Source organism: Mustela putorius, unplaced genomic scaffold, assembly GCF_011764305.1.
Source record: "Mustela putorius furo isolate JIRA1106 unplaced genomic scaffold, ASM1176430v1.1 tig00000145_pilon_pilon_pilon, whole genome shotgun sequence".
Taxonomy (NCBI): Eukaryota; Metazoa; Chordata; class Mammalia; order Carnivora; family Mustelidae; genus Mustela; species Mustela putorius.
In genome coordinates, this window is record NW_025421294.1 from 41,719,302 (window position 1) to 41,735,663 (window position 16,362).

The following is a 16,362-nucleotide window of genomic DNA, read 5'->3' on the forward strand; positions in this document are numbered from 1 at the left end:
GGACATTGAAATTTGAATTTCATTTAATTTTTGTATGTCATGAAATATCTTTCTTTCATCTTTTTCAATAACTTAAAAATGTTAAATCATTTTAAAAAAATGTTTATTTATTTGACAGAGAGCGAGAGATCACAAGTAGGCAGAGCAGCAGGCAGAGAGGGGGGAAGCAGGCTCTGCTGAGCAGAGAGCCTGATGCAGGGATTGATCCCAGCACTCTGAGATCATGACTTGAACCAAAGACAGAGGCTTAACCCACTGAGCCACCCAGGCATCCCTGTAAAAACCATTTTTAGTTTACGGCCACATAAAACTAATTGAGTAACTAAATTTGGCCCAGGGGCCTTGGTCTGCAAATCCTTTCTTCAATTCCCTAAGAATCTGGAAGTCAGGGGCTACAGTTTTTCATTCTCTGACTCCTGGGAGTACCTCCTCAGAGTGCCTAAAATGGAGTACACTCTTGCCTAACATGTGGTGCTTGGATTGAAAGTGTGGTTCTCAGTGCCCTCATTTTTTATCTTTTCAATTGTGTATTCCTTGCTCTCCTTTTACTTGAGTCTAAATTTACTCCATTGCTGTAATTTGAAATTTTTTCCAAGAAAAATAAAAGTTGTGTCATTTAAAGTTACTGTACCTTAACAAATGCACCTAAAGTGGTACTGCTTTTGCATGCATGAAAGCTCAAAGCCTCAACAACTCCCATGAGCGATTAATCTTCTAACACTAATTAGATATTTGCTAATTAGTGTCTGATGTGTGAAATGAAAAAACATTTTGAAGCTGAAATGAATAGGGTCTAGGAAGATAGGGCTGTATTCCAGTTCCCCCTTTTCCATATTATTATCATATTTCATAAATATTAATAAGATCACATGATACCAGCCACTCTATAAAATTATCTCTCTGAACGAAGGCTTTTGTTTGATATAATAGGAATGTGTCAATATTTTGCATATGGGAGAAAGCACTCAATGAAGGAAAGCATTTTTTCCCTCAATGTTAAAGAGATGTCATATTTCATGAATCACTTTTATGCTCAATCAACCAGTCCTACTGTTTAACCTAGACTACTTCTTCCCATAAGGGAAGGTAGAAAATCTTTCTGCAAATCATCACCTCTCTTCCTCTCTTATGCCCTAATCTCATCTTGGTTTAAAAGAAAACTTAATAGAATGGAAAATATCTTAAACCTATGATTCTGTGCAATGAAATAATAAAAATCATTATAGAATGGTCAATTTCAATAAGGAATTTGACTAGTAAAGGAGAGACATTTGAATTTCATTAATTGCATGCATGAGGACAATCCTAAGAAACCTTATGCCATCTTCGTTAAAAAAAAAAAAGAAAAGAAAAGAAAAGAAAAACAACAACAACAAACAAAACTGTAGAGAACAGGATAGAGTTTCAGTGCTTCCAATTTCACACACATAGTCTGTAATATTCAAGTCATAAATATTAAGTCATGTTGTATTCATAAAATGTAACATTTTGATTTGGAATATTTCTCAAGTGAAAGCCTACATTAAACATATTTGGTTCTGAAAGAAAAGACCTATAATAATAAACTATTTCAGTTGGTGTGGGATCTTTTGAAAAACCACTCACCTGTGAATGCTGGTCATATCACAAATTATATCTAATTACAGCATTGATACAGTAATTTGAAATGATAGCTAAGCACAAGTTGACAAAGGTGACATTGAAACATAATGACGATGAGATTATCGTTTTCTTAGGCTGACATTTTGTGATTATAATAATGCTGATCAAGATGATTAAAACCATAATGAAGGAAAAGCTCCAAGAACCAGAACAAAACATACTGAGACTAGAGAGAGGCCAACTATCATTTTGAATCCTGCTTCTTCAATAAGAGTTCTCCTGCCAGCATAAAATTAGGAATTTGTACTAGTCCCAGAGACCTGTGGGAACTTCAGTTGATAGACAATGTTTTCTGCCTACTCACAAAAGTATCTGTTTTTCAAAGCTGGAATGAGAGGATAAGGTCATCTATGGCAATTTATCCATGTGCACCGGGGAATTGTATTCCAATTAGCTTGGAGATTGATTATCAACTCCCAGATGCAAAACACCAATACACCATCTGCATTGACACTCAGTTATAAGAATCTTCAGCTTAAAATTCATAATGATCTCAAGGCTCTGCCGTGTTGCAAACACCGAACGAATGGGAAAAGTCTGGCAGACATTACCCTTTCGCTTATGATTAAATGAGAATAAAACTAGACAGCTTTTAATTACCAACAACAGAGAAATGAGTCAAGGGGAATCATACCCAATCAAGACATCACCAGTCAATCCAGCAGGCCGACTGGCTGAACCTGGGAAATGCATAACGTTCTGTACCTGGCCCAAAAAAGCCTATTTAAATTGTATCAAGTTCAAAGTACCTGATGAGACTTGTAATTCCAGCTGAGTTCTGAGCCTTATTTCAAAAATAGAGGATAAATATGTCTCAATTATTAAAAATCACCTTCCAAACTATCTACGTATTCTCAAATTTGTTTTTCATTTACCTATATTATTTGGTGTCTAAAAATATCAGAGATTCATTGATACTCACTTGGAAGTAATTTGAAAAAAAAAAATCTATGCCACTAGCTAGGTTAGGTCCAATTGTTCCATTTTGCTGATGAGGTCACTAAGACATAGAGTGCCAAACTTGGACTGTAAGTATTGTTTCTTCAAGGGAAACTCTTCATTACCTACAGAATCCTATACTCTGAAATTTTTGAAAAGATTTATTCGTCCCTTAAAGTGTCAGCTGACTGCTTGTTTTATAGTTCAGATATCATCATGGTTTTGTTACCACCATTTATTTTTCTGCAGGTATAAGAAGGAGGTATGTTACTATGTCAGTTGCCTGATGTCCAAATATATCCCATTCCTTAGTGAAATCTATTTCATTTGTAATCTCCATCCTCCTACATTCCATACTAATGAAACCCACCTGGGTTATAATTACACATTTTCCCAAGGATCACCTATGATTTTAATCTTGCAGTGTGCCCAGGAAGATGGACGAGGACAAGGGTCCTGGGAGTTTACACATCTCCTCACTCAATGTCAGAGGTAGAATGTGGTAGCCTTTTCATAAGGTCTTGTTTTGTTTTTTTTGTTTTTTTTTTTTTTGTTGTTGTTGTTCATTTGTTTGTTTTTCAAAAAGAAGAAGAATCGTCATTCTGAAAAAAACACACTTTTCCTGATGGATGAGACTCCTGTTTCTCTACTTTCAGTCAACCTATCCTTAGAACTTTTAATTTTTTATTTCCCATCAAATGGAACTACTGATACACTAATTTGAAATGATAGTTAAGCACACATTGACAGGCGGAAGTGATGCTGTAATGCATATACTTTATGAAGTATCTCATTTATTTCTGACAACACTGTGGTCTCCATTTTACAAATGAAGAAACCCAGCTCAGAAAACTTTAAATCCTTTCAGTCCGTTCCCTTAAAAGTATTTGCTTAGCACATATAGCATGCTGACCACTGTGATGTGCCAGGCATTTGATCTTGAGCCAAACAGACAGCTGAAAGTCTGTGCTTCAACCAACTACAGGGGCTGGTCTGAAGTCTTAGGTCAAGTAACTGATGAGTTCTATCTCTTGCCTGGATCCATGTTAAAATCACATGTACCCCAAATTTCCAACCTCATAGACCTCTGTCCTTTCTCACATTTTATCCTTATCAGGAGTCATTAAACTATAGCTCATGGGCCAAATCGAGTCTGCAAATCATTTTGTATAGCACACAGCTAAGAATTTGTTTCCCCCACTCTTAAAGTATTGTTTTAAAAGAAAATAAAAGACTATATGAAAGAAACATTATGGCCCACAGAGCCTTAACTACTTATTTTTTGGCACTTCATAGTAAAAGTTTGTTGACACCCGTTCTTTATGAAGGAAAGTTAGGTTTGCCTTCAAGGTCGTTTCCATGAGTCCTCAATAGCTCTGTACAGACAGTACATGTTGCTGGCTTTAGGGTGTTTGTGGTAGTGATAATTATTTATTTGTAGCTACATTCTAATCATTGTGGTAAACATTCTTAAGCTTGCCAATTCTATTAAACTGCAGAATAAGCCCAGGTAGGCACTATCATTATCCTATTTGGCAGGTTAAGAGACTTAGGCTTAGGGTAGTTGGGTATCAGAGCATATGGTCCAACAATCAGGCAGGATTCAGACCTTACTCTGTCCAGGCCCATTACTAGCCCAGAAGTAATCTATATACTAAAAAGATAAAGGTGTCCCTTCATGCTGGAAGCAAACTGCTGGGCAAGAGGATCAGGCGGTAGATTTCAGGCTCACTTTTCTCCTTGACCAAGCTTCCTGACAACCATAAACAGGTTGGGTTTAAAAGCCACATTGCTATCCAATTCTTCTGCATTAACCGCAGTCTTCACTCAGCATCTTCATGTTCTGTACCTTCTCCTTTGCACTGTTTTCTCACTTGTGACTTTGGCTTTTCTACAAGCAGGGTTTAGATGTCCTCTAAGGATCATCACTATGACCACCTCTGCCAGACTTCTCCTTGTTTCTCAGCCTCAGTTCCCCCAGGTTGCATAAAGGCATACCTGGCTTTATTGTACTTTGCAGATACTGCTTTTTGTTTGTTTGTTTGTTTGTTTGTTTTGCTTTTAAGGAATCATAGGCTGTGTCCACTCCGCGTTAAGCAAGTCTATTGGCACCATTTTTCCAATGGTATCTGCTTCAAATTTTGATGATTCTTGTAATATTTCAAATATTTTCATAATTATACTTTTTGTGGTGATCTGTGATCAGGGATCTTTGATGTTACTATTATAGTTGTTTTGGGGCACCACAAACTATGCCCGTATGAGACGGTAAACTTAATACATACTCTGTGCTCTGACTACTCCACCGAACAGCCATTCCCTCCTTCTCCCTCTCTCTCTCCCACCCTTGGGCTTCCCTATTCCCTGAGACACAATACTGAAATTAATTAATAATCCTACAATGGCCTGTAAGTGTTCAAGTAGAAGGAAGAGTCACACATCTCCAGCTAGAAATGATTAAGCTTAGTGAGGAAGGCACATCAAAAGCCAAGACAGGCCAAAAGCTGGGCCTCTTATGCACAACCCTTAAGTTGCAGATGCAAAGGGAAAATTCTTGAAGGCAATTAAAAGTGCTACTCGAGTGAACACATGAATGATAAGAAAGTGAAACTGCCTTGTTGCTGATGTGCAGAAAGTTTTAGTGGTCTGGATGGAAGATCAAAGCAGCCGCAATATTCTCTCAAGACAAAGCCTAATCCAGAGCAAGGCACCAACTTTCTTTAACTGTATGCAGGCTGAGAGAGGTGAGGAAGCTGCAGAAGAAAAGTGTGAAGCCAGCAGAGGTTGGTTCATGAGGTTTAAAGGAAGAAGCCATGTCCTTAACATAAAAGTGCAAGGTGAGGCAGCAAGTGCTGATGTAGAAGCTGCAGCAAGTTCTCCAGAAGACGTAGCCGGGATGAGATGAGGAACAAAGGCAGCGACACTGAACAACAGATTTTCAATGCGGGTGAAACAGCCTATTCTTGGAGGAAGAGGCCATCTAGGACTTTCATAGCTAGAGAGAAGTCAACGCCTGGCTTCAGAGCCTCAAAGGACAGATTGGCTCTCTTGTTAGGGGCTAAAGTAGTCGGCGACTTTAAGCTGAAGTCAGTGCTCATTGACCATTCAGAAAATCCAAAGGTCCTTAAGAATTATGATAAATCTACCCTGCCTGTGCTTTACAGGAAACAACAAAGCCTCGGTGACAGGACATCTGTTTACCATTTGGTTTCCTGAATATCTTAAGCCCACCATTGAGACCTACTACTCAGAGAAAAAGATTCCTTTCAAAATATTACCACTCATTGACAATGCAATTGGTCACCCAAGAGCCGTGATGGTGATGTACAATGAGATTAATGTTCTTTTCATGCCTGCTGACACAACGTTCATTGTGCAGCCCATGGATCAAGGGGAAATTTCAAATTTCAGATCTTATTATTTAAGAAATACATTTTGTAAGGCTATAGCTGCCATCGTGATTCCTCTAATGGATCTGAGCAAAGTCAATCGAAAACATTTTGGAAAGGATTCCATCATTCTGGATGCCATTAAGAATACCTGTGTTGGAAGCACCGGGGCTGGCTGAGCGCGCCAGGCGGTGAGGTTACAGGCTCCCAGACCATGCTGATGGAACATGTGGCTGGCTCCCACCTCAGCGCTGTGGGGCACACATGTGCTGCTCCGTGATTGCCCACCCATAGGTGCCGTCACGCGTTCGGGGTGGCAGCGGATGGCAGATGAGAGTGAGAGGATGGGGGACCTGCCCCATGCCTTCGACCTGGCACTGCTCGAATTCCTGGTGCGCCGGCTCTCCAAGAAAGTGCTCAGATGCGAAGCATTGGCAAATGAGTTGATTAATGAGGAGCTGGAAAATAGCCTCTCCAATTATGGATGGGATTCCTAATAGTATACCTCAGGCAACCAGGATGACACTTTAAAATAAGAAGAAAAAAAAAACAGAATAGGGCTGGATCATACTTAAAATCAACAACAACAGGGGCACTTGGGTAGCTCATTCGATGAGACATCTGACTCTTGATTTCAGGATCAGTCATGATCTCAGGATCAGTATCTCAAGGTTGTGAGATCGAGCTCCCTGTTGGGCTCCATGCTGGGTGCAGAACCTGCTTAAGATTCTCACTTTCCTTCTTCCTCTACAGCTAGAGATCTATCTTTCTCTCTTTAAAAAAAAAAAAAAAAAAAAAAAAAACCCACAATACACAGAACTAAAAATTTTCAAAATACCACTTACCTTTTAAAAAGTCAGAACGGCAGGTAATCAGTGGGGGGAGAAGAATGTTTCTGTCTCTAACTACTTTGACTGCCCTTATTCTGTTGGTCTCTTTAGCAGGACTGTTCAATTTGGCCTCTGTGGAAGAAAACTTCCCACAGGCTGCACCAGCACAACCAGCCTGTGCTTTTACAGTCTGCTCAGGCTGATTACCATGCTATTTTATATGTTTCTCCACCTTTGGACCTGGATGGGTATTAAACTCTTCAGACATCATTAATACAACCAAAGCCAAGATATATATATATATATATAAATGATATATCATGAATGTCTGTCTCTGAAAGCTCAACTACATGGAAATACTGGAAACTCACTTAATTTGTAGGAAAGGTACTTTGCCTTGCTTTTCTCGGAGGTTTAGAACTATGGGAGGCTTACGCTGCTGAAGCTTCTTTTCTTGTACTTTTGCTCTACCCTTGTTTTTTGAAAATTCTAATTTATAACTACCATATTAGAAGAAACATTTCAACAAAGTTTCCTTGGAAATTCATGGTCCCAACCGTCACCTGATGGCTTTATTAAGAAATAATTTTTAAAAGGTTAATCATTAAAATTTTGTTTATTTTAGATTCAGAGTACTTGGCAGAGGCACATGTTAAGGATGACTGACATAATTCCAAAGGAGTTATGCTGGAGTAGTTGTAGAGAAATGCATTTGAGCTACCGTGATAGAAGACTACAATAAAATGGCAATTTCATGTACTTGCAAACATTCTGAGTTGGTTAAATTACCTTTGACCCTTTGGCATCAAATGCTTACATTAGTAATAATAAAATAAGATGACTCCCATTTAAAAAAAAAAAAAAGAAGAAGAATGTATGTGATTCATGGGAGGAGGTCAAAATATCAACATGAACAGAAGTTTGGAAGAAGCTGATTTTGACCCTTGTGGATGACTTTGAGGGGTTCACAACTTAAGTGGAAGAAGTAACTGCAGATGTGGCAGAAACAGCAGAACTAGAACTGGAAGTGGAGCCTGAAGATGTGACAGAATTGCTGCTGCCTCAAGATAAAACTTGAACGGATGAGGAATTGCTTCTTACAAATGAACAAAGGAAGTGTTTCTTGAGATGGCATCTATTGTCGAAGATACTGTGGAAATTGTTCAAGTGACAATAAAGCATTTAGATATCACACAAACTTAGTTGATAAAGCAAGGACAGGTTTGAGAGGATTGACTCCAATTTTGAAAGAGGTTCTACTGTGGGTAAAATATGATCAAACAGCATTGCATGCTACAGAGAAATCACTCATGAAAGGAAGAGTCAATCAATGCAGCAAACTTCACTGTTGTCTAATTTTAAATTGCCACAGACACTGTGACATCCAGCAACCATCACCCTGATCAGTCAACAGCCATCAACATCAATGCATTATCATCCAGCAGCAAAAAGATTATGACTTGTTGAAAGCTCAGATGATGGTTAGCATTCTTAAGTAATAAAGTACTTTTTAATTAAGGTATGTAAGTTTTTTTTAAACATACTGCTATTGCACACTTAATAGATTACAATATATTATAAACATAACTTTTATATGTATTAGGAAACCAAAAACTTCACTTGACTTGTTTTATTGTAATATTCATTTTATTGCTGTGGCCTAGAACTGAACCTATAATATCTCTGGGCTATGCCCATATTCATGAAGCCCTTGGAGATGCAAAAGAACAGCAAAGAGGGGAACCTGGAACAATGCTATGGACAAAATAGACCTATGAGACATATACAGAGCATTCTCTCCAATGATAGTACAATACACACTCTTCTCAAGTGCACATGGAACATTTTCCAGGACAGGCCATATGTTGGGCCACAAAAGTCAGCAAATTAAACAATGCTGAAATCATACCAACTATCTTTTCTGACTGTGGTGGCATAAAACTAGTAATCAACAACAAGAGGGAAACTGAAAAACTCTGGACATGTAAACAACACCCTACTGCATAATAAATTGATCAAAGAAGAAATTGAAGGGAGATAAAAACTTTTATTGAGACGAATGAAATGGAAACACAATATACCAGAACTTGTGGAATGAAGCAAAAGCAGTTCCAAGAGGGAGGGTCATAGCTAAAGCAAGAACAATATCAAATAGAGCTAACTCTATAACTTATGGAACTAGAAAAAGAAAAATTGAACCCAAAGCAGAAGAAAGGAATTAGTTAAGAATAGAGTAGAAATAAATAAAATAGAAAACAGAAAAGCAAATTAACCAAATACTAACAAAACTAAGAGTTGGTTCTTTGAAAAGACAAAATTGATGAACCCTTAACTAGACTAACCAAGAAAAAAAGAGAAAGGGCTCAAATAAACAAAATCATAAATAAAAAGGGAACATTACAGTTGATTACAGAGAAATTCAAAGGATCATAAGAATCTACTACTTACAACTATACACCAACAAACTGAACAACCTAGAAGAAATGAAAAATTCTTAGAAACATACAACTTAGCAAGACTAAATGAAAAGTAAATAAAATATCTGAATAGGCCAATTACAACTAGGAAGATTGAACCAGTACCAAAAAATCAGTATCAAAAAATCTTCCAATGAGATCAGATCGCTTCACTGGTGAATTTTTCCAAATATTTATTTTTATTTACTTTTTATTATTAACATATAATGAATTATTAGCCCCAAGGTTATGGGTCTATGTATTGTCAGGTTTACACACTTCACAGCACTCACCACAGCACATACCCTCCCCAATGTTGCCAAATATTTAAAGAAGAATTAATATCCGTCTTTATCAATCGTTTCCAAAAAAAAAATTCCAAAAAACGAACAAAAAACCGAATAAGGAGGGAACACTCCCAGACTCATTTTACAAGGTCACATCATCCTGATACCAAAACCAGAAAAAGACACTGATAGAAAACTATATTATATACCAGGTCAATATTCCTGATAAATATAAACACAAAAATTCTCAATGAAAAAATAGTAAACTGAATTCAGCAGTACATGAAAGGATCATTCTGAGATTCAAGAATGGTTTAACATGTGCAAATCAATCAGTATGATATATCACATTAATAGAATAGAATGAAATAATAGAATATCATCACCTCAATAGATACAACATACTCAATGGTGAAAGAATGAAAGCTTTTCCTCCAAGATCAGGAACAAAATAAGGGTGCCCACTTTCACCTCTCCCATTCAACACCATACTGGAAGTCCTAGCAAAAGCAATTAGATATGAAAAAAAAATCAAAGATATCATAATTGAAAAGAAAGAAATAAAATTGTCTCTATTTGCAGGTGACATGGTTTTATATACAGAAAATCCTAAAAACTCAATAAAAAAGCTGTTAGATACAATCAGTGAATTCAGTAAAATTGCAGGATACAAAATTAATATACAAATATAAGTAGCAATTCTATACATTAACAACAAAATTTATGAAAAAGAAATATAGAAATGAATCGTGGTTACTATAACTGCAAAAACAATAAAATGCCAAGTAATAAATTTGACTAAAGAACAGAAAGATCTCTAAACTGAAAAATATAATATGCTGACAGAAAAAAAAATAGAAAAAGAGACAAATAAATGGAAAGGTATCCTTGTTGATGCATTAGAAAAATTAATACTGTTAAAATGTCAATACTACTAAAAACACTCCTAAAATTTATATGGAACCACAAAAGATCCTGAATCACTAGAGAAGCTTGAGAAAGAACAAAGTAGAAGATACCACATTTCTTGATTTTAAGCTATGCTATAAAGCCATAGTCATCAGAACAGTATGGTAGTGACATAAAATGAACAGACCAAAGGAGCAGAAATAAAAGCCCAGAAATAAACCCAAGTAGATATGGTCAAACAGTATTTCACAAGGGAGCCAAGAGTACTCAATGGAGAAATCACAGTCACTTAATAAATGGTGCTGGATAATTGGATATTCACATGTAAAAGAATGAAACGGAACCCATATCTCATACCACTCACAAAAATTAACTCCAAATGAATTAAAGGTTTAATGTAAGACCTGAAAACATGAAACTTCTAGAAGAAAACATAAGAAGAAATATCCTTAACATAGGTCTTGGTAATGATTTTTTTAAATATGACATAAAGCACAAGGAATAAAATAAAAAATAAACAAATGGAATTACACCAAACTAAAAAAACTTCTGTGCACAAAAGAAACCATCAACAAAATGAAAGACAGCCCATAGAATGGGAACAATATATGTGAGCCATATATCTGATAGGAGGTTAATGTCTAAAACATAAATAACTCATATAATCAATAGCAAAAAAAAAAAAAAAAAAACAAAAAAACCCAATGAAAAAAAAAAAAAAAACGGACAAAGGACCTGAATAGAATTCTTCCAAGAAGATGTGCAAAAGGCCAATAGATACATGAAAAGATGCTCACCATGACTAGCTATTAGGGAAATGCAAATTAAAACCACAGAGAGATATCAAGTCATGCCTGTTAGAATGGTCATCAACAAAATACAAGTGATAAAAGCAAATGCTGGTGTGGTTATGGAGAAATGTGCACTGCTGGTGGGATTTTAAATTGGTATAACCACTATAGAAAACAGTATGGAGGATCCTCAAAAAATTAAAAATGAAGTACCATATGACTGAGAAATCCCACTTCTGAGAATATATCTAAAGGTAGGGAAAGCATGAACTTAAGAAGCTATTTGTATCTACATGTTCATTGCAGCATTATTTATAATAGCCAAGATGTAGAAACAACTTAAATGTCTACAGATAGATGAATGAATAAAGAAGTTGTCATCATATATATAGATACAGATATATAGTGGAATATTACTTAGTAATAAAAAATGAGAAAATTCTACCATTTGTAACAACATGAATACTAACTTGAAGGCATTAATTAAGTGAAATAATGAAATAAGTCGAAGATAAATACTGTATGTTCTCATTTATATGTATAATCTAAAAGAAAACCATAAAAAATCATAGAAAAAGAGATCAGATTAATGGTTACCAGAGGCAGGAGTTGGGGTAGGGGAAAGAAGAATTGGAGGAAGGTGGTCAAAGGTGCAAACTTCCAGATATAAGATAAATGAGTACTGGGGATGTAATGTACAGCATGGTGATTATAGCTAACACTACTGTGTGATATAAAGGAAAGTTGTTAAGAGAGTAAATCCTAAGAGTTCTCTTTACAAGGAAAGATTTTTTTTTCTTTTCTTCTTTCTTTGCTTTTAATTGTATCTATATGAGAAGATGGAAGTAGCTGAAACTATCATGGTCATCATTTCAGAATATATGTAAATCAACGATCGTGATGTATGTCTTAAACTTATATACACACACACACACAACACATGAGTTACACATATGAATATATATGTATATATATGTATATATATATATGTATATATATATGTGTATATACATATTTATATTTCAATTCCCATTAGTTGAAACTAAACACTTCACAAGTCTTTTTTTTTTAAGATTTTATTTATTTATTTATTTATTTGACAGACAGACATCACAAGTAGGCAGAGAGGCAGGCAGAGAGAGAAGAAGGGAAGCAGACGCCCTGCTGAGCAGAGAGCCCGATGGGGGGCTGGATCCCAGGACTCTGGGACCATGACCTGAGCCGAAGGCAGAGGCTTAACCCACTGAGCCACCCAGACGCCCAAACACTTCACAAGTCTTATTAACCAATAAGACTTTCAGTGTCTTACAGAGACAAAAAACAACTTTCATAGTCCTTAGATCTTGGGCAAATTACTTGCTTTTTTAAAAGTATTCAGTTTCCTAACCTGCAAATGGGGAGAATATTAGCTCTGACCCCATGGCATGGCCATGAGAGTGAACAACACAAAACATTCAAGGCAGCTTAATGGAAATTCTAAGTAAAAAGACAATTCTAAGTAAAAATGTGCTAAATAAATGAAAGATGTTGGTAGGGGGGTACTCTATTTCTCACTATACCTAGGAAATGTGATCTAACTCACAGCACAAATAAGGCTGTGAAAAGACAACGTGCTGTGTAATGAGGTTTACTGGAGCTCAAATTCAGAGAGCAAAGTGCCTGAGTTCTAATAACTATTATAAGTTAACTTCTTGGGCCATTATTTATTTTAATAAACTGGGAAGGACTTTGATCCTTAGTTTATTTTTTAATAAAAATTATAGACTGTAGTCTTTGAAAACAATAAAAAGGAAGCCTTCAAATCTCGCCTAGTACTTTGAAATCACCAGGAAAAATAAATACAGGATGGGGCATCTGGGTGGCTCAGTGGGTTAAAGCCTCTGCCTTCAGCTCAGGTTATGATCCCAAGGGTCCTGGGATCGAGCCCCATATAGGGCTCTCTGTTCAGCAGAGAGCCTGCTTCCTTCTCTCTCTCTCTCTCTCTCTCTGTCTGCCTGCCTCTCTGCCTAATTGTGATCTCTGTCAAATAAATAAATAAAATCTTAAAAAAAAAAATACATACAGGATATTCTTCTATCTAAAGCAGCTACCATCCAAGCACGAAGATGTAGGAAGGAAGCCGCTTCTAACCTTTAGCAAGGTTTGCAAACATACTAGGAGGCGTCCTGTGATACTCTGCTGTCATTTACTCCAAGGCAGTCAGTGAAACCTTAAGGCTGTCCTGGACTTGCGGACTGCCGCTCTGTTTTCTTCACATCAGCTCAATCGAGCCCTGGACCCTCTTCAGCCTGCTGCACTCAGACGGGGGAGTTAATGCAGTTAGATTGCTCCTGGGCTTCCAGCTGGACTACTTCAAATGGTATTACTTCCATTTGTGACGCGCATCACCAGCAGTGCTCAAGTTTGAGGGCAACAGCAAACAGACACCTGAGTCCGCTTGCTGGCCGCGGAGCCCCGCTGAAACCCGAGGCAGCGACCTGGCTGTCAATCTGTCAATTTCAACAGCGCTGCGGGGCGCCGGCCTCCACCTACCTGAACCCCACTCTCGAGCGAGGCGGAGTGCTCCCGGCTGGCGCGGTCGGGAGGGAACTTAGCTCGTGGATCGCGAGCCCATTTTGACAACACGGGATTGATGTAATCAGAGTAAAAACTGAAATCCGCCTTTCTTCCGGCAACTGCTATAGTGTGAGAAAATCCTCTTTGGGCCAAAATGAAGAATTTAAAAATCACCCATCACCCAGGATTCTTTGAGGATTAAAAGACATAATGGGGAGAGATACATACTGGAAGTAAAGTATTAAGCTCAGGGCCTGACAGTCAAAACTAAGTACAGCGTGCCTGAAGTTGTTCGCAGGCATGCAAGGCCCATAGACACAGATGTTCACATGCAAACATTCTGACGGCCCTTTCCAGTTTCAATCCTGATTCTGATTCTTTATTTTTAAATTTTATTCCTTGTAGATCCTTGCTTCCCACGTTATCTGTGTGAACTAATTTTTTAAAAAGTTTCCGAACGGACAGATAAATAAAATAGACTAAAACAATGAATTACTAGCAACATGGATATTTCTAATATTCTGAATTTCTTCCTGTATATTACTGTGGATCGTTAGCAGTTTGTTTTGCGATCATACCTTAAGCACCGATGCTTTAGGTACATTCTATGTTGCTCAGTACAAAGGACTATTCTCAAAAAAAAAAAATGGTCAAGGAACATAAAAGATTTTTGTTTGTGATAGATAAAGTCAGTGACAAACAAAGTGCACCCCACCTAATTTAATTTTGGAAGAGTGGTCATTCCCTTCTTCTTTAGTCCACTCATAAGCTTCAACCATGTTAGGGTATTGCCAGAGGACCCACAAACACCGGGCTCTGTGGAGGCTGTAACTTCTGTCACTTGTATTTTTGATCACAACAGATATTTTAGAGTTTACAAGGGCTAAGAAAATCTATTTCAGCATTAGGAAAACTTAACTTTAAATCCGTGATTCATTTGTACTTTTACAAGCTAGCCCAGTTAGTCACTTATTTTGGTACCAATCAACAGAAGCCAATCAATTCGTTATATGACTGTACCTGTAAATACACTTTATAAAATGTTTCGAGGTTCCTCCTATCAAAACTACCCTTCCTCTCAGCTCTCCCACTGTGTCTGCTCCATGTGTTCAGACACCCTGGGCTTCCGCTGTGGGTGGGGGGCTCTGTGAAAGACATGACGATCCTCCTAAGCACAGAAGGTGACTACACTAAGATGTAATGTAAAAGAGGTGATACTAAACCAGGAAGCATGGGAAGGAATTCTAGTTATGGCAGCATTACTTAAAATCACAAGACTACAGATTGTTTAAAGAAGCTCCTGAAGATCATGCTCAACCTCCTTATTTATATATGTGAAAACTAGAATAGGGCTAAAGAGTCATCGTTCTACAGCAGGACCAAGAATCTGGCTCCGAAGGCAAGAGGGAAGTGATTAAACAGAAGCCATAGCCGACTGATTTGCTTTTTCTCCATCTAAGATTCCAACTTATAAAATTGAAAAAAATATATACTTTTCTCATTCACTCAGTTACCAACACCTATGATATATAATCCTATATGCAAAGGAGAACAGAGTTCTCCAGGTGAAACAAGTCAAGTCAGGACCAGGCTTTCTTATTGTCTTTACCATTGGTAGATACAGGTATAAAGTATACTGTTAGAGAAATCCTTCTCCTATTTTTAATCCTTCCATTTCAATCACTCCTACAATACTTACTCAAAAAAACAAAAATTCAAGAAAAACCATATGGGAATATATAATATAGACTTCCAAAAAGCCTGAAGATAGTTGTCAGTAACAAAGGACAGCCAAAATTGGGCTAAGATATTTCTACACACATACCAGAAGAAGACACAAGAATGTGAAAAGCTTACAGCAATTCATTTCAATGAGTTCAATAGAGATTATTTTAATATATAGTAATATCAGTCATTGATTGAGCAGCTACAAATGCTGGACACTTAATAAATGTCATCATATTTTTTGGTAAGTACTATACAGTGAATGATGGATTCATAGAATGAAATTCAGTAAAGTTAAATAATTTCGTGCATTTACACAGCTAGACAGACAGACAGAAGTTTAAATCCCAGGTGACTTAATATGTTGCCAGATATTTCAAGATTTAGGCATGCATGATTTCATTTAATCCATTCAGCAAACTTCTAAAATAGGTATTATTTTAACTCAAATTTAAAGATGAAATTACCTACACTCAGATTAAGAAATTTAGCTCAGTTAACATAATGACTAAGTCACAAAACTGGGATTCTGAATGCTGTGCCCATGCTTTATTCTCCAATACCCTTTTCCTCCTGGCAGCAAGGGGCAGGATAGTGAACTAAAACCCCACTCATGCCTAGCCCATGATATTTTGCAGTCCATTTTGACTTCCAAATGAGCTAGTGGAACTGGGAAGGAATGACCTTTCTTATCTAAGATGAATACATTTCCAATTACTGCCTACTGCTGTCACATTGCATCACTCAACATTGCCTCCTAATTCACAGCCATCCAAATTGTCAGAATTTCACCAGACACTTTAATTATTGAAGTTTAT

At 37.1% G+C, this 16,362-nt stretch overlaps 1 protein-coding gene and 1 pseudogene across 2 annotated transcripts in view; one reads left to right on the forward strand and one right to left on the reverse strand.

Moving 5' to 3' along the window:
• Positions 1–16,362, reverse strand: part of TENM2 (teneurin transmembrane protein 2) — a 1,128,378-nt gene that overhangs the window by 690,498 nt on the left and 421,518 nt on the right. The gene's annotated exons all lie outside the window — the stretch shown is intronic.
• On the forward strand, positions 6,880–7,094 carry LOC101683291 (annotated as a pseudogene).